This window comes from Rhinolophus sinicus, chromosome 6 (genome assembly GCF_057876585.1).
Source record: "Rhinolophus sinicus isolate RSI-liver-muscle chromosome 6, RSI-T2T, whole genome shotgun sequence".
Taxonomy (NCBI): Eukaryota; Metazoa; Chordata; class Mammalia; order Chiroptera; family Rhinolophidae; genus Rhinolophus; species Rhinolophus sinicus.
In genome coordinates, this window is record NC_142506.1 from 41471490 (window position 1) to 41495985 (window position 24496).

The 24496-nt window shown below is 69.8% G+C and overlaps 13 pseudogenes; all 13 read left to right on the forward strand.

The window, feature by feature from the left end:
• The first annotated feature begins 385 nt into the window (after positions 1-385).
• Positions 386-505, forward strand: LOC148758084 (5S ribosomal RNA; annotated as a pseudogene).
• A 1341-nt stretch (positions 506-1846) lies between these two features.
• On the forward strand, positions 1847-1966 carry LOC148758085 (5S ribosomal RNA; annotated as a pseudogene).
• Positions 1967-4001: 2035 nt separating this feature from the next.
• LOC148758086 (5S ribosomal RNA) lies at positions 4002-4121 on the forward strand (annotated as a pseudogene).
• Positions 4122-7614: 3493 nt separating this feature from the next.
• Positions 7615-7734, forward strand: LOC148758087 (5S ribosomal RNA; annotated as a pseudogene).
• A 1185-nt stretch (positions 7735-8919) lies between these two features.
• LOC148758088 (5S ribosomal RNA) lies at positions 8920-9039 on the forward strand (annotated as a pseudogene).
• Positions 9040-11074: 2035 nt separating this feature from the next.
• Positions 11075-11194, forward strand: LOC148758089 (5S ribosomal RNA; annotated as a pseudogene).
• Positions 11195-12379: 1185 nt separating this feature from the next.
• Positions 12380-12499, forward strand: LOC148758090 (5S ribosomal RNA; annotated as a pseudogene).
• A 2035-nt stretch (positions 12500-14534) lies between these two features.
• Positions 14535-14654, forward strand: LOC148758091 (5S ribosomal RNA; annotated as a pseudogene).
• Positions 14655-15977: 1323 nt separating this feature from the next.
• Positions 15978-16097, forward strand: LOC148758092 (5S ribosomal RNA; annotated as a pseudogene).
• A 2035-nt stretch (positions 16098-18132) lies between these two features.
• Positions 18133-18252, forward strand: LOC148758093 (5S ribosomal RNA; annotated as a pseudogene).
• A 1326-nt stretch (positions 18253-19578) lies between these two features.
• On the forward strand, positions 19579-19698 carry LOC148758094 (5S ribosomal RNA; annotated as a pseudogene).
• A 2035-nt stretch (positions 19699-21733) lies between these two features.
• LOC148758095 (5S ribosomal RNA) lies at positions 21734-21853 on the forward strand (annotated as a pseudogene).
• A 1346-nt stretch (positions 21854-23199) lies between these two features.
• On the forward strand, positions 23200-23319 carry LOC148758096 (5S ribosomal RNA; annotated as a pseudogene).
• The last annotated feature ends 1177 nt before the right edge of the window (positions 23320-24496 follow it).

Consider the following 24496-nt stretch of genomic DNA (forward strand, 5'->3'; position numbering starts at 1 on the left):
GGTGGCCCTGAGAGGTGGGGGCAGTCCAGCAGCAAGGGGGGCTGTGCGGTTGTGGGGCTGGGATGGGGGATGAGAGGGGTTGGGGTAGGGGCCCGGGGTAAAAGCCGTTCGGGGCCTGGGGAGTCCCAGGATGCCCGGGCGCCCAGATATCTGTCACAGTCAGGGAAGTGACCGAGGCCCGTGGAGCCACTGGGGGGGCGCGAAGGGGCCTCGCTGTGTGCCAGGAGTAGCCCGTCGCCCACACCAGCGGCGTCCGGAGGAGGCGGGGAGCGGGCGGGAGGCGCTCAGGCAGACATGCTCGCCACCCGAGCGGCCCAGCAGCATGGCGCGCGCTCAGGAGGCAGGTCGGGAGCAGGCTCTTGGAGCGCCGGGAGCCGGGTCCAGCGCCTAAGGCCATACCGCCCTGAACGCGCCAGATCTCGTCTGAACTCGGAAGCTAAGCAGGGTCGGGCCTGGTTAGTACTTGGGTGGGAGACCACCTGGGAACACCTGTAGGCTTTTGCTCGCCTCTCCTTTTGCATCGCCGCCCCGGCGTGGCTCCCTCCGAACCCCTGCCGCCCCTTGCCCCTCTGCAGCCGCCCAGCCAGCCGAAGGTCCCCCTGGCCAGAGGCCGGTCAGCCACCCGGCACTACAAGCTGGCAGCCCCGGCGGCACACCAGGCCCGTCGGCCAGTGCTCCCCCCCACACCCTCTTCTTCGTCCTCTTCGGTCCCGCAGGCCGTCATCCGGATCCCTTGGCCCAGCGGCGGTCGCCACCGCCGCCGCCGCCGCCGCCGCCGCCACCAGCGCTGCCCTGGCCCCCGCCGCCACCACCAAAGCCCCCGCCATCACCGCGTTTCCCACACCCCCCACCAGCGCTGCCCTCCCCCCTGCCCCCGCCGACACAACGCCGCCGCCGACGCCATTGCCGACCTCGCAACCCTCCCTCGCCGCCGCCGCCGCCAGCGCTGCTCATGATCAGCCCCCGCTTCTGCGCCGCCGCCGCCGCCGCCGCCATCACCACGCTCCCCACCCCCTCCGCCAGCGCTGCACTCGCCCCAGTCCGCGACCCCGCCGCCGCCAACGCCATACTCCCTCATTCAGCCTCCTCTGCTCTCCCCGCTGCCGCCGCCGCCATCACCCCTCTCCCCATCCCCGCCTCCAGCACCGCCCTCTCCCCCGCCCCCACCCCAGCCGCCGGCCTTGCCGTACTACCTCAATCTCCGGCCTCTGCTCTCCCGGCCTCCGCGCCAGCACCGCCCTCACGCCCTCTCCCGCCACCGCCGCCGCCGCCAGCGCTCCCCGCTCCCCAGTGCCCACCGTCAAAGCCCCCATTGTCGCCGCCGCCATCGCCGCCCTGGAGCCATCCACGCGGTTGCCATTGCCTACATCGCCACCCTCCCCTGCCTCCGCCGCGGACGCCGCCGCCGCCGCCGCCGCCGCCGCCGCCGCGGGGTTCTCCCACAACTCCCAGGCCCAGGGCTGCCTGCTGGTGCAGGCCTCCACCAGTCTTGGGGGTGCGGTTGGGGGTAAACCTGGTGGCGGTAGGGGGGCGGGGTGTATGCCGGTCTGGGTCCTGGGGAATCCCAGGATGCCAGAGTTCCACGACTTCTGGCACCATCAGGGAAATGGCAGTGTCCCATGGAACCTCCAGTGGCGCGAAGTGGCCTCGCTGCGGGCCAGGAGTGGCCCGCCGCCCACGCCAGGGGCATTCGGAGGAGGCGGGGAGCCGGACTGGACGGGGACGCGGTGACGGCGGAGCCGGCCAGCGGGTCGATGTTCGCCACCAGAGCGGAGCATCTGCATGGCGCGCGCTCACGAGGCAGTCCGGGAGCAGGCTCTTGGGGCGCGGGGAGCCAGGTCCCAGCGTCGACGGCTATACCACCCTGAACGCGCCCGATCTCCTCTGAATTCGGGAGCTAAGCAGGGAGGGGCCTGGTTAGTACTTGGATGGGAGACCGCCTGGGAACACCTGTAGGCTTTTGCTCGCCTCTCCTTTTGCGCCGCCGCCCCGGCGTGGCTCCCTCCGAACCCCTGCCGCCCCTTGCCCCTCTGAAGCCGCCCAGCCAGCCGAAGGTCCCCCTGGCCAGAGGCCGGTCAGCCACCCGGCACTACAAGCTGGCAGCCCCGGCCGCACACCAGGCCCGTCGGCCAGGGCTCCACCCCACACCCTCTTCTTAGTCCTCTTCGCTGAGGCAGGCCGTCAGCCTGCAGCAGTTATCCAAGCCTGTGTCTCCGCCGGCAGGCACCTCTACCCACACCCCCGCACGCCCCCTCCCATGGCCCACAAGAGCCAGGAGCCCTCCCTTCCCGCCGTTCGTGGTGGCCCCAACACACAGGGCACAAAGAGCCGGGTCAAACCAGGGGACAGAGGGAGCAGCACCCAAACACACCGCACGCCCTTGGACTCCAGGAGAGACCACCACAAGGGGAAGTGCAGGCACGCAGGCACACAACCCTCACAACCAGGGTGCCTGTGGGCTGCCACTCTCCTCCCTTGGGGGGGGTCCCTGGGCGGGGCTCGGAGCCCACTGGCCCTCCGGCCTGGCCCGGGGCCTTCAAGGGTGACTGCCAATACCCGGGCACTGCCTCTGTAGTGGAGCCCAGCCCCGGGCACGACCACACTCCGGTGGAGAGGCTGCCACTTCAACACAGCCTCAGCGAGTCTGTCCCAGTCCATGTGCCCGCCTGTGCGTCCCTCCCCCCCGGCCCCCCCACGTCTCTCTGGCTCTGTGACGTGCCTGTTGGGCTCTGCCTCTCGCTCAGGAGCTCTCTCCCGCGAGCCAGCCCCCTTTTTCTGTCTCTGTCCATGTCTCTCTGTATGTCGGGATACATACGTGTACATATACGTGTATATTTCCATCTCGCTCCCTCTTACGCCTCCTCCCGTTCTGTCTGTCGGTCCCTGTCCTGCGGGGACTCTAGTCCCCGTCCCCGCACAAGAACGCAGGATATGGTGAGGCCAAGAAGGAACACCAACGGAGCCACGGATAGGGGGCTGAGAGCACCATTTCTCACGGGCGGCTGGCTTGGAGACACGGCAGGCCGGAGCCGCCCGATCCCCAACCGGTCGGCCGTTTCTCTGCCAACCCACCGACACACCGACCGTCGACCCACCAAGCCGGCCCACTGCAATCCGCGCCCCTCTGCAATTTGCAGTCCACCACCCGCGCTTCCTAGCTTGGCCAACGCAGCACCTCCGGGGGCCCATGGCCAACTGGCAACAGCTGATGGCCAAGCGGTCACAGCTGATGACCATGCAGCCCCCACGCAGCACCCCTCCACGCGAGGCCCAGAGCCTCAAACTGCTCTCTGGGAGTCTGTCCCCAGTCCCCGTCTGTCTCTCTCCGCCACTCTCTTGCTCCGTCTCTGGCCTCTCTCACCTCCCCGGGTCAGGAGACGTGACGTGTAGCCACTGAAGGGACCGGAGGTCGGGCGGGACTCCGGGTGCTGACGAGGGGCGAGGGCCCAGACTGAAGGCTTGTGACGAAGGGTGGCTGCAGACCGGAGCTCCTGCACCCTGGTGGCGCGGGTGGCTCTCCCTGGCTTTGGGCCAGTGGGTGGGGCCGGCCAGGGCCAGGGCCTGGGTTGCACGTCCCTAGGGCCGGAGGGGACTGAGAGGACCCTGCGCCCCCCTCGGTGGCCCTGAGAGGTGGGGGCAGTCCAGCAGCAAGGGGGGCTGTGCGGTTGTGGGGCTGGGATGGGGGATGAGAGGGGTTGGGGTAGGGGCCCGGGGTAAAAGCCGTTCGGGGCCTGGGGAGTCCCAGGATGCCCGGGCGCCCAGATATCTGTCACAGTCAGGGAAGTGACCGAGGCCCGTGGAGCCACTGGGGGGGCGCGAAGGGGCCTCGCTGTGTGCCAGGAGTAGCCCGTCGCCCACACCAGCGGCGTCCGGAGGAGGCGGGGAGCGGGCGGGAGGCGCTCAGGCAGACATGCTCGCCACCCGAGCGGCCCAGCAGCATGGCGCGCGCTCAGGAGGCAGGTCGGGAGCAGGCTCTTGGAGCGCCGGGAGCCGGGTCCAGCGCCTAAGGCCATACCGCCCTGAACGCGCCAGATCTCGTCTGAACTCGGAAGCTAAGCAGGGTCGGGCCTGGTTAGTACTTGGGTGGGAGACCACCTGGGAACACCTGTAGGCTTTTGCTCGCCTCTCCTTTTGCATCGCCGCCCCGGCGTGGCTCCCTCCGAACCCCTGCCGCCCCTTGCCCCTCTGCAGCCGCCCAGCCAGCCGAAGGTCCCCCTGGCCAGAGGCCGGTCAGCCACCCGGCACTACAAGCTGGCAGCCCCGGCGGCACACCAGGCCCGTCGGCCAGTGCTCCCCCCCACACCCTCTTCTTCGTCCTCTTCGGTCCCGCAGGCCGTCATCCGGATCCCTTGGCCCAGCGGCGGTCGCCACCGCCGCCGCCGCCGCCGCCGCCACCAGCGCTGCCCTGGCCCCCGCCGCCACCACCAAAGCCCCCGCCATCACCGCGTTTCCCACACCCCCCGCCAGCGCTGCCCTCCCTCCTGCCCCCGCCGACACAACGCCGCCGCCGACGCCATTGCCGACCTCGCAACCCTCCCTCGCCGCCGCCGCCGCCAGCGCTGCTCATGATCAGCCCCCGCTTCTGCGCCGCCGCCGCCGCCGCCATCACCACGCTCCCCACCCCCTCCGCCAGCGCTGCACTCGCCCCCGTCCGCGACCCCGCCGCCGCCAACGCCATACTCCCTCATTCAGCCTCCTCTGCTCTCCCCGCTGCCGCCGCCGCCATCACCCCTCTCCCCATCCCCGCCTCCAGCACCGCCCTCTCCCCCGCCCCCACCCCAGCCGCCGGCCTTGCCGTACTCCCTCAATCTCCCGCCTCTGCTCTCCCGGCCTCCGCGCCACCACCGCCCTCACGCCCTCTCCCGCCACCGGCGCAGCCGCCAGCGCTCCCCGCTCCCCAGTGCCCACCGTCAAAGCCCCCATTGTCGCCGCCGCCATCGCCACCCTGGAGCCATCCACGCGGTTGCCATTGCCTACATCGCCACCCTCCCCTGCCTCCGCCGCGGACGCCGCCGCCGCCGCCGCCGCCGCCGCCGCCGCCGCCGCGGGGTTCTCCCACAACTCCCAGGCCCAGGGCTGCCTGCTGGTGCAGGCCTCCACCAGTCTTGGGGGTGCGGTTGGGGGTAAACCTGGTGGCGGTAGGGGGGCGGGGTGTATGCCGGTCTGGGTCCTGGGGAATCCCAGGATGCCAGAGTTCCACGACTTCTGGCACCATCAGGGAAATGGCAGTGTCCCATGGAACCTCCGGTGGCGCGAAGTGGCCTCGCTGCGGGCCAGGAGTGGCCCGCCGCCCACGCCAGGGGCATTCGGAGGAGGCGGGGAGCCGGACTGGACGGGGACGCGGTGACGGCGGAGCCGGCCAGCGGGTCGATGTTCGCCACCAGAGCGGAGCATCTGCATGGCGCGCGCTCACGAGGCAGTCCGGGAGCAGGCTCTTGGGGCGCGGGGAGCCAGGTCCCAGCGTCGACGGCTATACCACCCTGAACGCGCCCGATCTCCTCTGAATTCGGGAGCTAAGCAGGGAGGGGCCTGGTTAGTACTTGGATGGGAGACCTGGGAATACCTGTAGGCTTTTGCTTGCCTCTCCTTTTGCGCCGCCGCCCCGGCGTGGCTCCCTCCGAACCCCTGCCGCCCCTTGCCCCTCTGAAGCCGCCCAGCCAGCCGAAGGTCCCCCTGGCCAGAGGCCGGTCAGCCACCCGGCACTACAAGCTGGCAGCCCCGGCCGCACACCAGGCCCGTCGGCCAGGGCTCCACCCCACACCCTCTTCTTAGTCCTCTTCGCTGAGGCAGGCCGTCAGCCTGCAGCAGTTATCCAAGCCTGTGTCTCCGCCGGCAGGCACCTCTACCCACACCCCCGCACGCCCCCTCCCATCGCCCACAAGAGCCAGGAGCCCTCCCTTCCCGCCGTTCGTGGTGGCCCCAACACACAGGGCACAAAGTGCCGGGTCAAACCAGGGGACAGAGGGAGCAGCACCCAAACACACCGCACGCCCTTGGACTCCAGGAGAGACCACCACAAGGGGAAGTGCAGGCACGCAGGCACACAACCCTCACAACCAGGGTGCCTGTGGGCTGCCACTCTCCTCCCTTGGGGGGGGTCCCTGGGCGGGGCTCGGAGCCCACTGGCCCTCCGGCCTGGCCCGGGGCCTTCAAGGGTGACTGCCAATACCCGGGCACTGCCTCTGTAGTGGAGCCCAGCCCCGGGCACGACCACACTCCGGTGGAGAGGCTGCCACTTCAACACAGCCTCAGCGAGTCTGTCCCAGTCCATGTGCCCGCCTGTGCGTCCCTCCCCCCCGGCCCCCCCACGTCTCTCTGGCTCTGTGACGTGCCTGTTGGGCTCTGCCTCTCGCTCAGGAGCTCTCTCCCGCGAGCCAGCCCCCTTTTTCTGTCTCTGTCCATGTCTCTCTGTATGTCGGGATACATACGTGTACATATACGTGTATATTTCCATCTCGCTCCCTCTTACGCCTCCTCCCGTTCTGTCTGTCGGTCCCTGTCCTGCGGGGACTCTAGTCCCCGTCCCCGCACAAGAACGCAGGATATGGTGAGGCCAAGAAGGAACACCAACGGAGCCACGGATAGGGGGCTGAGAGCACCATTTCTCACGGGCGGCTGGCTTGGAGACACGGCAGGCCGGAGCCGCCCGATCCCCAACCGGTCGGCCGTTTCTCTGCCAACCCACCGACACACCGACCGTCGACCCACCAAGCCGGCCCACTGCAATCCGCGCCCCTCTGCAATTTGCAGTCCACCACCCGCGCTTCCTAGCTTGGCCAACGCAGCACCTCCGGGGGCCCATGGCCAACTGGCAACAGCTGATGGCCAAGCGGTCACAGCTGATGACCATGCAGCCCCCACGCAGCACCCCTCCACGCGAGGCCCAGAGCCTCAAACTGCTCTCTGGGAGTCTGTCCCCAGTCCCCGTCTGTCTCTCTCCGCCACTCTCTTGCTCCGTCTCTGGCCTCTCTCACCTCCCCGGGTCAGGAGACGTGACGTGTAGCCACTGAAGGGACCGGAGGTCGGGCGGGACTCCGGGTGCTGACGAGGGGCGAGGGCCCAGACTGAAGGCTTGTGACGAAGGGTGGCTGCAGACCGGAGCTCCTGCACCCTGGTGGCGCGGGTGGCTCTCCCTGGCTTTGGGCCAGTGGGTGGGGCCGGCCAGGGCCAGGGCCTGGGTTGCACGTCCCTAGGGCCGGAGGGGACTGAGAGGACCCTGCGCCCCCCTCGGTGGCCCTGAGAGGTGGGGGCAGTCCAGCAGCAAGGGGGGCTGTGCGGTTGTGGGGCTGGGATGGGGGATGAGAGGGGTTGGGGTAGGGGCCCGGGGTAAAAGCCGTTCGGGGCCTGGGGAGTCCCAGGATGCCCGGGCGCCCAGATATCTGTCACAGTCAGGGAAGTGACCGAGGCCCGTGGAGCCACTGGGGGGGCGCGAAGGGGCCTCGCTGTGTGCCAGGAGTAGCCCGTCGCCCACACCAGCGGCGTCCGGAGGAGGCGGGGAGCGGGCGGGAGGCGCTCAGGCAGACATGCTCGCCACCCGAGCGGCCCAGCAGCATGGCGCGCGCTCAGGAGGCAGGTCGGGAGCAGGCTCTTGGAGCGCCGGGAGCCGGGTCCAGCGCCTAAGGCCATACCGCCCTGAACGCGCCAGATCTCGTCTGAACTCGGAAGCTAAGCAGGGTTGGGCCTGGTTAGTACTTGGGTGGGAGACCACCTGGGAACACCTGTAGGCTTTTGCTCGCCTCTCCTTTTGCATCGCCGCCCCGGCGTGGCTCCCTCCGAACCCCTGCCGCCCCTTGCCCCTCTGCAGCCGCCCAGCCAGCCGAAGGTCCCCCTGGCCAGAGGCCGGTCAGCCACCCGGCACTACAAGCTGGCAGCCCCGGCGGCACACCAGGCCCGTCGGCCAGTGCTCCCCCCCACACCCTCTTCTTCGTCCTCTTCGGTCCCGCAGGCCGTCATCCGGATCCCTTGGCCCAGCGGCGGTCGCCACCGCCGCCGCCGCCGCCGCCGCCGCCACCAGCGCTGCCCTGGCCCCCGCCGCCACCACCAAAGCCCCCGCCATCACCGCGTTTCCCACACCCCCCACCAGCGCTGCCCTCCCCCCTGCCCCCGCCGACACAACGCCGCCGCCGACGCCATTGCCGACCTCGCAACCCTCCCTCGCCGCCGCCGCCGCCAGCGCTGCTCATGATCAGCCCCCGCTTCTGCGCCGCCGCCGCCGCCGCCGCCATCACCACGCTCCCCACCCCCTCCGCCAGCGCTGCACTCGCCCCAGTCCGCGACCCCGCCGCCGCCAACGCCATACTCCCTCATTCAGCCTCCTCTGCTCTCCCCGCTGCCGCCGCCGCCATCACCCCTCTCCCCATCCCCGCCTCCAGCACCGCCCTCTCCCCCGCCCCCACCCCAGCCGCCGGCCTTGCCGTACTACCTCAATCTCCGGCCTCTGCTCTCCCGGCCTCCGCGCCAGCACCGCCCTCACGCCCTCTCCCGCCGCCGCCGCCGCCGCCGCGGGGTTCTCCCACAACTCCCAGGCCCAGGGCTGCCTGCTGGTGCAGGCCTCCACCAGTCTTGGGGGTGCGGTTGGGGGTAAACCTGGTGGCGGTAGGGGGGCGGGGTGTATGCCGGTCTGGGTCCTGGGGAATCCCAGGATGCCAGAGTTCCACGACTTCTGGCACCATCAGGGAAATGGCAGTGTCCCATGGAACCTCCGGTGGCGCGAAGTGGCCTCGCTGCGGGCCAGGAGTGGCCCGCCGCCCACGCCAGGGGCATTCGGAGGAGGCGGGGAGCCGGACTGGACGGGGACGCGGTGACGGCGGAGCCGGCCAGCGGGTCGATGTTCGCCACCAGAGCGGAGCATCTGCATGGCGCGCGCTCACGAGGCAGTCCGGGAGCAGGCTCTTGGGGCGCGGGGAGCCAGGTCCCAGCGTCGACGGCTATACCACCCTGAACGCGCCCGATCTCCTCTGAATTCGGGAGCTAAGCAGGGAGGGGCCTGGTTAGTACTTGGATGGGAGACCGCCTGGGAATACCTGTAGGCTTTTGCTTGCCTCTCCTTTTGCGCCGCCGCCCCGGCGTGGCTCCCTCCGAACCCCTGCCGCCCCTTGCCCCTCTGAAGCCGCCCAGCCAGCCGAAGGTCCCCCTGGCCAGAGGCCGGTCAGCCACCCGGCACTACAAGCTGGCAGCCCCGGCCGCACACCAGGCCCGTCGGCCAGGGCTCCACCCCACACCCTCTTCTTAGTCCTCTTCGCTGAGGCAGGCCGTCAGCCTGCAGCAGTTATCCAAGCCTGTGTCTCCGCCGGCAGGCACCTCTACCCACACCCCCGCACGCCCCCTCCCATCGCCCACAAGAGCCAGGAGCCCTCCCTTCCCGCCGTTCGTGGTGGCCCCAACACACAGGGCACAAAGTGCCGGGTCAAACCAGGGGACAGAGGGAGCAGCACCCAAACACACCGCACGCCCTTGGACTCCAGGAGAGACCACCACAAGGGGAAGTGCAGGCACGCAGGCACACAACCCTCACAACCAGGGTGCCTGTGGGCTGCCACTCTCCTCCCTTGGGGGGGGTCCCTGGGCGGGGCTCGGAGCCCACTGGCCCTCCGGCCTGGCCCGGGGCCTTCAAGGGTGACTGCCAATACCCGGGCACTGCCTCTGTAGTGGAGCCCAGCCCCGGGCACGACCACACTCCGGTGGAGAGGCTGCCACTTCAACACAGCCTCAGCGAGTCTGTCCCAGTCCATGTGCCCGCCTGTGCGTCCCTCCCCCCCGGCCCCCCCACGTCTCTCTGGCTCTGTGACGTGCCTGTTGGGCTCTGCCTCTCGCTCAGGAGCTCTCTCCCGCGAGCCAGCCCCCTTTTTCTGTCTCTGTCCATGTCTCTCTGTATGTCGGGATACATACGTGTACATATACGTGTATATTTCCATCTCGCTCCCTCTTACGCCTCCTCCCGTTCTGTCTGTCGGTCCCTGTCCTGCGGGGACTCTAGTCCCCGTCCCCGCACAAGAACGCAGGATATGGTGAGGCCAAGAAGGAACACCAACGGAGCCACGGATAGGGGGCTGAGAGCACCATTTCTCACGGGCGGCTGGCTTGGAGACACGGCAGGCCGGAGCCGCCCGATCCCCAACCGGTCGGCCGTTTCTCTGCCAACCCACCGACACACCGACCGTCGACCCACCAAGCCGGCCCACTGCAATCCGCGCCCCTCTGCAATTTGCAGTCCACCACCCGCGCTTCCTAGCTTGGCCAACGCAGCACCTCCGGGGGCCCATGGCCAACTGGCAACAGCTGATGGCCAAGCGGTCACAGCTGATGACCATGCAGCCCCCACGCAGCACCCCTCCACGCGAGGCCCAGAGCCTCAAACTGCTCTCTGGGAGTCTGTCCCCAGTCCCCGTCTGTCTCTCTCCGCCACTCTCTTGCTCCGTCTCTGGCCTCTCTCACCTCCCCGGGTCAGGAGACGTGACGTGTAGCCACTGAAGGGACCGGAGGTCGGGCGGGACTCCGGGTGCTGACGAGGGGCGAGGGCCCAGACTGAAGGCTTGTGACGAAGGGTGGCTGCAGACCGGAGCTCCTGCACCCTGGTGGCGCGGGTGGCTCTCCCTGGCTTTGGGCCAGTGGGTGGGGCCGGCCAGGGCCAGGGCCTGGGTTGCACGTCCCTAGGGCCGGAGGGGACTGAGAGGACCCTGCGCCCCCCTCGGTGGCCCTGAGAGGTGGGGGCAGTCCAGCAGCAAGGGGGGCTGTGCGGTTGTGGGGCTGGGATGGGGGATGAGAGGGGTTGGGGTAGGGGCCCGGGGTAAAAGCCGTTCGGGGCCTGGGGAGTCCCAGGATGCCCGGGCGCCCAGATATCTGTCACAGTCAGGGAAGTGACCGAGGCCCGTGGAGCCACTGGGGGGGCGCGAAGGGGCCTCGCTGTGTGCCAGGAGTAGCCCGTCGCCCACACCAGCGGCGTCCGGAGGAGGCGGGGAGCGGGCGGGAGGCGCTCAGGCAGACATGCTCGCCACCCGAGCGGCCCAGCAGCATGGCGCGCGCTCAGGAGGCAGGTCGGGAGCAGGCTCTTGGAGCGCCGGGAGCCGGGTCCAGCGCCTAAGGCCATACCGCCCTGAACGCGCCAGATCTCGTCTGAACTCGGAAGCTAAGCAGGGTTGGGCCTGGTTAGTACTTGGGTGGGAGACCACCTGGGAACACCTGTAGGCTTTTGCTCGCCTCTCCTTTTGCATCGCCGCCCCGGCGTGGCTCCCTCCGAACCCCTGCCGCCCCTTGCCCCTCTGCAGCCGCCCAGCCAGCCGAAGGTCCCCCTGGCCAGAGGCCGGTCAGCCACCCGGCACTACAAGCTGGCAGCCCCGGCGGCACACCAGGCCCGTCGGCCAGTGCTCCCCCCCACACCCTCTTCTTCGTCCTCTTCGGTCCCGCAGGCCGTCATCCGGATCCCTTGGCCCAGCGGCGGTCGCCACCGCCGCCGCCGCCGCCGCCGCCGCCACCAGCGCTGCCCTGGCCCCCGCCGCCACCACCAAAGCCCCCGCCATCACCGCGTTTCCCACACCCCCCACCAGCGCTGCCCTCCCCCCTGCCCCCGCCGACACAACGCCGCCGCCGACGCCATTGCCGACCTCGCAACCCTCCCTCGCCGCCGCCGCCGCCAGCGCTGCTCATGATCAGCCCCCGCTTCTGCGCCGCCGCCGCCGCCGCCGCCATCACCACGCTCCCCACCCCCTCCGCCAGCGCTGCACTCGCCCCAGTCCGCGACCCCGCCGCCGCCAACGCCATACTCCCTCATTCAGCCTCCTCTGCTCTCCCCGCTGCCGCCGCCGCCATCACCCCTCTCCCCATCCCCGCCTCCAGCACCGCCCTCTCCCCCGCCCCCACCCCAGCCGCCGGCCTTGCCGTACTACCTCAATCTCCGGCCTCTGCTCTCCCGGCCTCCGCGCCAGCACCGCCCTCACGCCCTCTCCCGCCGCCGCCGCCGCCGCCGCGGGGTTCTCCCACAACTCCCAGGCCCAGGGCTGCCTGCTGGTGCAGGCCTCCACCAGTCTTGGGGGTGCGGTTGGGGGTAAACCTGGTGGCGGTAGGGGGGCGGGGTGTATGCCGGTCTGGGTCCTGGGGAATCCCAGGATGCCAGAGTTCCACGACTTCTGGCACCATCAGGGAAATGGCAGTGTCCCATGGAACCTCCGGTGGCGCGAAGTGGCCTCGCTGCGGGCCAGGAGTGGCCCGCCGCCCACGCCAGGGGCATTCGGAGGAGGCGGGGAGCCGGACTGGACGGGGACGCGGTGACGGCGGAGCCGGCCAGCGGGTCGATTTTCGCCACCAGAGCGGAGCATCTGCATGGCGCGCGCTCACGAGGCAGTCCGGGAGCAGGCTCTTGGGGCGCGGGGAGCCAGGTCCCAGCGTCGACGGCTATACCACCCTGAACGCGCCCGATCTCCTCTGAATTCGGGAGCTAAGCAGGGAGGGGCCTGGTTAGTACTTGGATGGGAGACCGCCTGGGAATACCTGTAGGCTTTTGCTTGCCTCTCCTTTTGCGCCGCCGCCCCGGCGTGGCTCCCTCCGAACCCCTGCCGCCCCTTGCCCCTCTGAAGCCGCCCAGCCAGCCGAAGGTCCCCCTGGCCAGAGGCCGGTCAGCCACCCGGCACTACAAGCTGGCAGCCCCGGCCGCACACCAGGCCCGTCGGCCAGGGCTCCACCCCACACCCTCTTCTTAGTCCTCTTCGCTGAGGCAGGCCGTCAGCCTGCAGCAGTTATCCAAGCCTGTGTCTCCGCCGGCAGGCACCTCTACCCACACCCCCGCACGCCCCCTCCCATCGCCCACAAGAGCCAGGAGCCCTCCCTTCCCGCCGTTCGTGGTGGCCCCAACACACAGGGCACAAAGAGCCGGGTCAAACCAGGGGACAGAGGGAGCAGCACCCAAACACACCGCACGCCCTTGGACTCCAGGAGAGACCACCACAAGGGGAAGTGCAGGCACGCAGGCACACAACCCTCACAACCAGGGTGCCTGTGGGCTGCCACTCTCCTCCCTTGGGGGGGGTCCCTGGGCGGGGCTCGGAGCCCACTGGCCCTCCGGCCTGGCCCGGGGCCTTCAAGGGTGACTGCCAATACCCGGGCACTGCCTCTGTAGTGGAGCCCAGCCCCGGGCACGACCACACTCCGGTGGAGAGGCTGCCACTTCAACACAGCCTCAGCGAGTCTGTCCCAGTCCATGTGCCCGCCTGTGCGTCCCTCCCCCCCGGCCCCCCCACGTCTCTCTGGCTCTGTGACGTGCCTGTTGGGCTCTGCCTCTCGCTCAGGAGCTCTCTCCCGCGAGCCAGCCCCCTTTTTCTGTCTCTGTCCATGTCTCTCTGTATGTCGGGATACATACGTGTACATATACGTGTATATTTCCATCTCGCTCCCTCTTACGCCTCCTCCCGTTCTGTCTGTCGGTCCCTGTCCTGCGGGGACTCTAGTCCCCGTCCCCGCACAAGAACGCAGGATATGGTGAGGCCAAGAAGGAACACCAACGGAGCCACGGATAGGGGGCTGAGAGCACCATTTCTCACGGGCGGCTGGCTTGGAGACACGGCAGGCCGGAGCCGCCCGATCCCCAACCGGTCGGCCGTTTCTCTGCCAACCCACCGACACACCGACCGTCGACCCACCAAGCCGGCCCACTGCAATCCGCGCCCCTCTGCAATTTGCAGTCCACCACCCGCGCTTCCTAGCTTGGCCAACGCAGCACCTCCGGGGGCCCATGGCCAACTGGCAACAGCTGATGGCCAAGCGGTCACAGCTGATGACCATGCAGCCCCCACGCAGCACCCCTCCACGCGAGGCCCAGAGCCTCAAACTGCTCTCTGGGAGTCTGTCCCCAGTCCCCGTCTGTCTCTCTCCGCCACTCTCTTGCTCCGTCTCTGGCCTCTCTCACCTCCCCGGGTCAGGAGACGTGACGTGTAGCCACTGAAGGGACCGGAGGTCGGGCGGGACTCCGGGTGCTGACGAGGGGCGAGGGCCCAGACTGAAGGCTTGTGACGAAGGGTGGCTGCAGACCGGAGCTCCTGCACCCTGGTGGCGCGGGTGGCTCTCCCTGGCTTTGGGCCAGTGGGTGGGGCCGGCCAGGGCCAGGGCCTGGGTTGCACGTCCCTAGGGCCGGAGGGGACTGAGAGGACCCTGCGCCCCCCTCGGTGGCCCTGAGAGGTGGGGGCAGTCCAGCAGCAAGGGGGGCTGTGCGGTTGTGGGGCTGGGATGGGGGATGAGAGGGGTTGGGGTAGGGGCCCGGGGTAAAAGCCGTTCGGGGCCTGGGGAGTCCCAGGATGCCCGGGCGCCCAGATATCTGTCACAGTCAGGGAAGTGACCGAGGCCCGTGGAGCCACTGGGGGGGCGCGAAGGGGCCTCGCTGTGTGCCAGGAGTAGCCCGTCGCCCACACCAGCGGCGTCCGGAGGAGGCGGGGAGCGGGCGGGAGGCGCTCAGGCAGACATGCTCGCCACCCGAGCGGCCCAGCAGCATGGCGCGCGCTCAGGAGGCAGGTCGGGAGCAGGCTCTTGGAGCGCCGGGAGCCGGGTCCAGCGCCTAAGGCCATACCGCCCTGAACGCGCCAGATCTCGTCTGAACTCGGAAGCTAAGCAGGGTCGGGCCTGGTTAGTACTTGGGTGGGAGACCACCTGGGAACACCTGTAGGCTTTTGCTCGCCTCTCCTTTTGCATCGCCGCCCCGGCGTGGCTCCCTCCGAACCCCTGCCGCCCCTTGCCCCTCTGCAGCCGCCCAGCCAGCCGAAGGTCCCCCTGGCCAGAGGCCGGTCAGCCACCCGGCACTACAAGCTGGCAGCCCCGGCGGCACACCAGGCCCGTCGGCCAGTGCTCCCCCCCACACCCTCTTCTTCGTCCTCTTCGGTCCCGCAGGCCGTCATCCGGATCCCTTGGCCCAGCGGCGGTCGCCACCGCCGCCGCCGCCACCAGCGCTGCCCTGGCCCCCGCCGCCACCACCAAAGCCCCCGCCATCACCGCGTTTCCCACACCCCCCACCAGCGCTGCCCTCCCCCCTGCCCCCGCCGACACAACGCCGCCGCCGACGCCATTGCCGACCTCGCAACCCTCCCTCGCCGCCGCCGCCGCCAGCGCTGCTCATGATCAGCCCCCGCTTCTGCGCCGCCGCCGCCGCCGCCGCCATCACCACGCTCCCCACCCCCTCCGCCAGCGCTGCACTCGCCCCAGTCCGCGACCCCGCCGCCGCCAACGCCATACTCCCTCATTCAGCCTCCTCTGCTCTCCCCGCTGCCGCCGCCGCCATCACCCCTCTCCCCATCCCCGCCTCCAGCACCGCCCTCTCCCCCGCCCCCACCCCAGCCGCCGGCCTTGCCGTACTACCTCAATCTCCGGCCTCTGCTCTCCCGGCCTCCGCGCCAGCACCGCCCTCACGCCCTCTCCCGCCACCGCCGCCGCCGCCAGCGCTCCCCGCTCCCCAGTGCCCACCGTCAAAGCCCCCATTGTCGCCGCCGCCATCGCCGCCCTGGAGCCATCCACGCGGTTGCCATTGCCTACATCGCCACCCTCCCCTGCCTCCGCCGCGGACGCCGCCGCCGCCGCCGCCGCCGCCGCGGGGTTCTCCCACAACTCCCAGGCCCAGGGCTGCCTGCTGGTGCAGGCCTCCACCAGTCTTGGGGGTGCGGTTGGGGGTAAACCTGGTGGCGGTAGGGGGGCGGGGTGTATGCCGGTCTGGGTCCTGGGGAATCCCAGGATGCCAGAGTTCCACGACTTCTGGCACCATCAGGGAAATGGCAGTGTCCCATGGAACCTCCGGTGGCGCGAAGTGGCCTCGCTGCGGGCCAGGAGTGGCCCGCCGCCCACGCCAGGGGCATTCGGAGGAGGCGGGGAGCCGGACTGGACGGGGACGCGGTGACGGCGGAGCCGGCCAGCGGGTCGATGTTCGCCACCAGAGCGGAGCATCTGCATGGCGCGCGCTCACGAGGCAGTCCGGGAGCAGGCTCTTGGGGCGCGGGGAGCCAGGTCCCAGCGTCGACGGCTATACCACCCTGAACGCGCCCGATCTCCTCTGAATTCGGGAGCTAAGCAGGGAGGGGCCTGGTTAGTACTTGGATGGGAGACCGCCTGGGAATACCTGTAGGCTTTTGCTTGCCTCTCCTTTTGCGCCGCCGCCCCGGCGTGGCTCCCTCCGAACCCCTGCCGCCCCTTGCCCCTCTGAAGCCGCCCAGCCAGCCGAAGGTCCCCCTGGCCAGAGGCCGGTCAGCCACCCGGCACTACAAGCTGGCAGCCCCGGCCGCACACCAGGCCCGTCGGCCAGGGCTCCACCCCACACCCTCTTCTTAGTCCTCTTCGCTGAGGCAGGCCGTCAGCCTGCAGCAGTTATCCAAGCCTGTGTCTCCGCCGGCAGGCACCTCTACCCACACCCCCGCACGCCCCCTCCCATCGCCCACAAGAGCCAGGAGCCCTCCCTTCCCGCCGTTCGTGGTGGCCCCAACACACAGGGCACAAAGAGCCGGGTCAAACCAGGGGACAGAGGGAGCAGCACCCAAACACACCGCACGCCCTTGGACTCCAGGAGAGACCACCACAAGGGGAAGTGCAGGCACGCAGGCACACAACCCTCACAACCAGGGTGCCTGTGGGCTGCCACTCTCCTCCCTTGGGGGGGGTCCCTGGGCGGGGCTCGGAGCCCACTGGCCCTCCGGCCTGGCCCGGGGCCTTCAAGGGTGACTGCCAATACCCGGGCACTGCCTCTGTAGTGGAGCCCAGCCCCGGGCACGACCACACTCCGGTGGAGAGGCTGCCACTTCAACACAGCCTCAGCGAGTCTGTCCCAGTCCATGTGCCCGCCTGTGCGTCCCTCCCCCCCGGCCCCCCCACGTCTCTCTGGCTCTGTGACGTGCCTGTTGGGCTCTGCCTCTCGCTCAGGAGCTCTCTCCCGCGAGCCAGCCCCCTTTTTCTGTCTCTGTCCATGTCTCTCTGTATGTCGGGATACATACGTGTACATATACGTGTATATTTCCATCTCGCTCCCTCTTACGCCTCCTCCCGTTCTGTCTGTCGGTCCCTGTCCTGCGGGGACTCTAGTCCCCGTCCCCGCACAAGAACGCAGGATATGGTGAGGCCAAGAAGGAACACCAACGGAGCCACGGATAGGGGGCTGAGAGCACCATTTCTCACGGGCGGCTGGCTTGGAGACACGGCAGGCCGGAGCCGCCCGATCCCCAACCGGTCGGCCGTTTCTCTGCCAACCCACCGACACACCGACCGTCGACCCACCAAGCCGGCCCACTGCAATCCGCGCCCCTCTGCAATTTGCAGTCCACCACCCGCGCTTCCTAGCTTGGCCAACGCAGCACCTCCGGGGGCCCATGGCCAACTGGCAACAGCTGATGGCCAAGCGGTCACAGCTGATGACCATGCAGCCCCCACGCAGCACCCCTCCACGCGAGGCCCAGAGCCTCAAACTGCTCTCTGGGAGTCTGTCCCCAGTCCCCGTCTGTCTCTCTCCGCCACTCTCTTGCTCCGTCTCTGGCCTCTCTCACCTCCCCGGGTCAGGAGACGTGACGTGTAGCCACTGAAGGGACCGGAGGTCGGGCGGGACTCCGGGTGCTGACGAGGGGCGAGGGCCCAGACTGAAGGCTTGTGACGAAGGGTGGCTGCAGACCGGAGCTCCTGCACCCTGGTGGCGCGGGTGGCTCTCCCTGGCTTTGGGCCAGTGGGTGGGGCCGGCCAGGGCCAGGGCCTGGGTTGCACGTCCCTAGGGCCGGAGGGGACTGAGAGGACCCTGCGCCCCCCTCGGTGGCCCTGAGAGGTGGGGGCAGTCCAGCAGCAAGGGGGGCTGTGCGGTTGTGGGGCTGGGATGGGGGATGAGAGGGGTTGGGGTAGGGGCCCGGGGTAAAAGCCGTTCGGGGCCTGGGGAGTCCCAGGATGCCCGGGCGCCCAGATATCTGTCACAGTCAGGGAAGTGACCGAGGCCCGTGGAGCCACTGGGGGGGCGCGAAGGGGCCTCGCTGTGTGCCAGGAGTAGCCCGTCGCCCACACCAGCGGCGTCCGGAGGAGGCGGGGAGCGGGCGGGAGGCGCTCAGGCAGACATGCTCGCCACCCGAGCGGCCCAGCAGCATGGCGCGCGCTCAGGAGGCAGGTCGGGAGCAGGCTCTTGGAGCGCCGGGAGCCGGGTCCAGCGCCTAAGGCCATACCGCCCTGAACGCGCCAGATCTCGTCTGAACTCGGAAGCTAAGCAGGGTCGGGCCTGGTTAGTACTTGGGTGGGAGACCACCTGGGAACACCTGTAGGCTTTTGCTCGCCTCTCCTTTTGCATCGCCGCCCCGGCGTGGCTCCCTCCGAACCCCTGCCGCCCCTTGCCCCTCTGCAGCCGCCCAGCCAGCCGAAGGTCCCCCTGGCCAGAGGCCGGTCAGCCACCCGGCACTACAAGCTGGCAGCCCCGGCGGCACACCAGGCCCGTCGGCCAGTGCTCCCCCCCACACCCTCTTCTTCGTCCTCTTCGGTCCCGCAGGCCGTCATCCGGATCCCTTGGCCCAGCGGCGGTCGCCACCGCCGCCGCCGCCACCAGCGCTGCCCTGGCCCCCGCCGCCACCACCAAAGCCCCCGCCATCACCGCGTTTCCCACACCCCCCACCAGCGCTGCCCTCCCCCCTGCCCCCGCCGACACAACGCCGCCGCCGACGCCATTGCCGACCTCGCAACCCTCCCTCGCCGCCGCCGCCGCCAGCGCTGCTCATGATCAGCCCCAGCTTCTGCGCCGCCGCCGCCGCCGCCGCCATCACCACGCTCCCCACCCCCTCCGCCAGCGCTGCACTCGCCCCAGTCCGCGACCCCGCCGCCGCCAACGCCATACTCCCTCATTCAGCCTCCTCTGCTCTCCCCGCTGCCGCCGCCGCCATCACCCCTCTCCCCATCCCCGCCTCCAGCACCGCCCTCTCCCCCGCCCCCACCCCAGCCGCCGGCCTTGCCATACTACCTCAATCTCCGGCCTCTGCTCTCCCGGCCTCCGCGCCAGCACCGCCCTCACGCCCTCTCCCGCCACCGCCGCCGCCGCCAGCGCTCCCCGCTCCCCAGTGCCCACCGTCAAAGCCCCCATTGTCGCCGCCGCCATCGCCGCCCTGGAGCCATCCACGCGGTTGCCATTGCCTACATCGCCACCCTCCCCTGCCTCCGCCGCGGACGCCGCCGCCGCCGCCGCCGCCGCCGCCGCGGGGTTCTCCCACAACTCCCAGGCCCAGGGCTGCCTGCTGGTGCAGGCCTCCACCAGTCTTGGGGGTGCGGTTGGGGGTAAACCTGGTGGCGGTAGGGGGGCGGGGTGTATGCCGGTCTGGGTCCTGGGGAATCCCAGGATGCCAGAGTTCCACGACTTCTGGCACCATCAGGGAAATGGCAGTGTCCCATGGAACCTCCGGTGGCGCGAAGTGGCCTCGCTGCGGGCCAGGAGTGGCCCGCCGCCCACGCCAGGGGCATTCGGAGGAGGCGGGGAGCCGGACTGGACGGGGACGCGGTGACGGCGGAGCCGGCCAGCGGGTCGATGTTCGCCACCAGAGCGGAGCATCTGCATGGCGCGCGCTCACGAGGCAGTCCGGGAGCAGGCTCTTGGGGCGCGGGGAGCCAGGTCCCAGCGTCGACGGCTATACCACCCTGAACGCGCCCGATCTCCTCTGAATTCGGGAGCTAAGCAGGGAGGGGCCTGGTTAGTACTTGGATGGGAGACCGCCTGGGAATACCTGTAGGCTTTTGCTTGCCTCTCCTTTTGCGCCGCCGCCCCGGCGTGGCTCCCTCCGAACCCCTGCCGCCCCTTGCCCCTCTGCAGCCGCCCAGCCAGCCGAAGGTCCCCCTGGCCAGAGGCCGGTCAGCCACCCGGCACTACAAGCTGGCAGCCCCGGCCGCACACCAGGCCCGTCGGCCAGGGCTCCACCCCACACCCTCTTCTTAGTCCTCTTCGCTGAGGCAGGCCGTCAGCCTGCAGCAGTTATCCAAGCCTGTGTCTCCGCCGGCAGGCACCTCTACCCACACCCCCGCACGCCCCCTCCCATCGCCCACAAGAGCCAGGAGCCCTCCCTTCCCGCCGTTCGTGGTGGCCCCAACACACAGGGCACAAAGAGCCGGGTCAAACCAGGGGACAGAGGGAGCAGCACCCAAACACACCGCACGCCCTTGGACTCCAGGAGAGACCACCACAAGGGGAAGTGCAGGCACGCAGGCACACAACCCTCACAACCAGGGTGCCTGTGGGCTGCCACTCTCCTCCCTTGGGGGGGGTCCCTGGGCGGGGCTCGGAGCCCACTGGCCCTCCGGCCTGGCCCGGGGCCTTCAAGGGTGACTGCCAATACCCGGGCACTGCCTCTGTAGTGGAGCCCAGCCCCGGGCACGACCACACTCCGGTGGAGAGGCTGCCACTTCAACACAGCCTCAGCGAGTCTGTCCCAGTCCATGTGCCCGCCTGTGCGTCCCTCCCCCCCGGCCCCCCCACGTCTCTCTGGCTCTGTGACGTGCCTGTTGGGCTCTGCCTCTCGCTCAGGAGCTCTCTCCCGCGAGCCAGCCCCCTTTTTCTGTCTCTGTCCATGTCTCTCTGTATGTCGGGATACATACGTGTACATATACGTGTATATTTCCATCTCGCTCCCTCTTACGCCTCCTCCCGTTCTGTCTGTCGGTCCCTGTCCTGCGGGGACTCTAGTCCCCGTCCCCGCACAAGAACGCAGGATATGGTGAGGCCAAGAAGGAACACCAACGGAACCACGGATAGGGGGCTGAGAGCACCATTTCTCACGGGCGGCTGGCTTGGAGACACGGCAGGCCGGAGCCGCCCGATCCCCAACCGGTCGGCCGTTTCTCTGCCAACCCACCGACACACCGACCGTCGACCCACCAAGCCGGCCCACTGCAATCCGCGCCCCTCTGCAATTTGCAGTCCACCACCCGCGCTTCCTAGCTTGGCCAACGCAGCACCTCCGGGGGCCCATGGCCAACTGGCAACAGCTGATGGCCAAGCGGTCACAGCTGATGACCATGCAGCCCCCACGCAGCACCCCTCCACGCGAGGCCCAGAGCCTCAAACTGCTCTCTGGGAGTCTGTCCCCAGTCCCCGTCTGTCTCTCTCCGCCACTCTCTTGCTCCGTCTCTGGCCTCTCTCACCTCCCCGGGTCAGGAGACGTGACGTGTAGCCACTGAAGGGACCGGAGGTCGGGCGGGACTCCGGGTGCTGACGAGGGGCGAGGGCCCAGACTGAAGGCTTGTGACGAAGGGTGGCTGCAGACCGGAGCTCCTGCACCCTGGTGGCGCGGGTGGCTCTCCCTGGCTTTGGGCCAGTGGGTGGGGCCGGCCAGGGCCAGGGCCTGGGTTGCACGTCCCTAGGGCCGGAGGGGACTGAGAGGACCCTGCGCCCCCCTCGGTGGCCCTGAGAGGTGGGGGCAGTCCAGCAGCAAGGGGGGCTGTGCGGTTGTGGGGCTGGGATGGGGGATGAGAGGGGTTGGGGTAGGGGCCCGGGGTAAAAGCCGTTCGGGGCCTGGGGAGTCCCAGGATGCCCGGGCGCCCAGATATCTGTCACAGTCAGGGAAGTGACCGAGGCCCGTGGAGCCACTGGGGGGGCGCGAAGGGGCCTCGCTGTGTGCCAGGAGTAGCCCGTCGCCCACACCAGCGGCGTCCGGAGGAGGCGGGGAGCGGGCGGGAGGCGCTCAGGCAGACATGCTCGCCACCCGAGCGGCCCAGCAGCATGGCGCGCGCTCAGGAGGCAGGCCGGGAGCAGGCTCTTGGAGCGCCGGGAGCCGGGTCCAGCGCCTAAGGCCATACCGCCCTGAACGCGCCAGATCTCGTCTGAACTCGGAAGCTAAGCAGGGTCGGGCCTGGTTAGTACTTGGGTGGGAGACCACCTGGGAACACCTGTAGGCTTTTGCTCGCCTCTCCTTTTGCATCGCCGCCCCGGCGTGGCTCCCTCCGAACCCCTGCCGCCCCTTGCCCCTCTGCAGCCGCCCAGCCAGCCGAAGGTCCCCCTGGCCAGAGGCCGGTCAGCCACCCGGCACTACAAGCTGGCAGCCCCGGCGGCACACCAGGCCCGTCGGCCAGTGCTCCCCCCCCCACACACTCTTCTTCGTCCTCTTCGGTCCCGCAGGCCGTCATCCGGATCCCTTGGCCCAGCGGCGGTCGCCACCGCCGCCGCCGCCGCCGCCGCCACCAGCGCTGCCCTGGCCCCCGCCGCCACCACCAAAGCCCCCGCCATCACCGCGTTTCCCACACCCCCCGCCAGCGCTGCCCTCCCTCCTGCCCCCGCCGACACAACGCCGCCGCCGACGCCATTGCCGACCTCGCAACCCTCCCTCGCCGCCGCCGCCGCCAGCGCTGCTCATGATCAGCCCCCGCTTCTGCGCCGCCGCCGCCGCCGCCGCCGCCGCCATCACCACGCTCCCCACCCCCTCCGCCAGCGCTGCACTCGCCCCCGTCCGCGACCCCGCCGCCGCCAACGCCATACTCCCTCATTCAGCCTCCTCTGCTCTCCCCGCTGCCGCCGCCGCCATCACCCCTCTCCCCATCCCCGCCTCCAGCACCGCCCTCTCCCCCGCCCCCACCCCAGCCGCCGGCCTTGCCGTACTCCCTCAATCTCCCGCCTCTGCTCTCCCGGCCTCCGCGCCACCACCGCCCTCACGCCCTCTCCCGCCACCGCCGCCGCCGCCAGCGCTCCCCGCTCCCCAGTGCCCACCGTCAAAGCCCCCATTGTCGCCGCCGCCATCGCCGCCCTGGAGCCATCCACGCGGTTGCCATTGCCTACATCGCCACCCTCCCCTGCCTCCGCCGCGGACGCCGCCGCCGCCGCCGCCGCCGCCGCCGCCGCGGGGTTCTCCCACAACTCCCAGGCCCAGGGCTGCCTGCTGGTGCAGGCCTCCACCAGTCTTGGGGGTGCGGTTGGGGGTAAACCTGGTGGCGGTAGGGGGGCGGGGTGTATGCCGGTCTGGGTCCTGGGGAATCCCAGGATGCCAGAGTTCCACGACTTCTGGCACCATCAGGGAAATGGCAGTGTCCCATGGAACCTCCGGTGGCGCGAAGTGGCCTCGCTGCGGGCCAGGAGTGGCCCGCCGCCCACGCCAGGGGCATTCGGAGGAGGCGGGGAGCCGGACTGGACGGGGACGCGGTGACGGCGGAGCCGGCCAGCGGGTCGATGTTCGCCACCAGAGCGGAGCATCTGCATGGCGCGCGCTCACGAGGCAGTCCGGGAGCAGGCTCTTGGGGCGCGGGGAGCCAGGTCCCAGCGTCGACGGCTATACCACCCTGAACGCGCCCGATCTCCTCTGAATTCGGGAGCTAAGCAGGGAGGGGCCTGGTTAGTACTTGGATGGGAGACCGCCTGGGAATACCTGTAGGCTTTTGCTTGCCTCTCCTTTTGCGCCGCCGCCCCGGCGTGGCTCCCTCCGAACCCCTGCCGCCCCTTGCCCCTCTGAAGCCGCCCAGCCAGCCGAAGGTCCCCCTGGCCAGAGGCCGGTCAGCCACCCGGCACTACAAGCTGGCAGCCCCGGCCGCACACCAGGCCCGTCGGCCAGGGCTCCACCCCACACCCTCTTCTTAGTCCTCTTCGCTGAGGCAGGCCGTCAGCCTGCAGCAGTTATCCAAGCCTGTGTCTCCGCCGGCAGGCACCTCTACCCACACCCCCGCACGCCCCCTCCCATCGCCCACAAGAGCCAGGAGCCCTCCCTTCCCGCCGTTCGTGGTGGCCCCAACACACAGGGCACAAAGAGCCGGGTCAAACCAGGGGACAGAGGGAGCAGCACCCAAACACACCGCACGCCCTTGGACTCCAGGAGAGACCACCACAAGGGGAAGTGCAGGCACGCAGGCACACAACCCTCACAACCAGGGTGCCTGTGGGCTGCCACTCTCCTCCCTTGGGGGGGGTCCCTGGGCGGGGCTCGGAGCCCACTGGCCCTCCGGCCTGGCCCGGGGCCTTCAAGGGTGACTGCCAATACCCGGGCACTGCCTCTGTAGTGGAGCCCAGCCCCGGGCACGACCACACTCCGGTGGAGAGGCTGCCACTTCAACACAGCCTCAGCGAGTCTGTCCCAGTCCATGTGCCCGCCTGTGCGTCCCTCCCCCCCGGCCCCCCCACGTCTCTCTGGCTCTGTGACGTGCCTGTTGGGCTCTGCCTCTCGCTCAGGAGCTCTCTCCCGCGAGCCAGCCCCCTTTTTCTGTCTCTGTCCATGTCTCTCTGTATGTCGGGATACATACGTGTACATATACGTGTATATTTCCATCTCGCTCCCTCTTACGCCTCCTCCCGTTCTGTCTGTCGGTCCCTGTCCTGCGGGGACTCTAGTCCCCGTCCCCGCACAAGAACGCAGGATATGGTGAGGCCAAGAAGGAACACCAACGGAGCCACGGATAGGGGGCTGAGAGCACCATTTCTCACGGGCGGCTGGCTTGGAGACACGGCAGGCCGGAGCCGCCCGATCCCCAACCGGTCGGCCGTTTCTCTGCCAACCCACCGACACACCGACCGTCGACCCACCAAGCCGGCCCACTGCAATCCGCGCCCCTCTGCAATTTGCAGTCCACC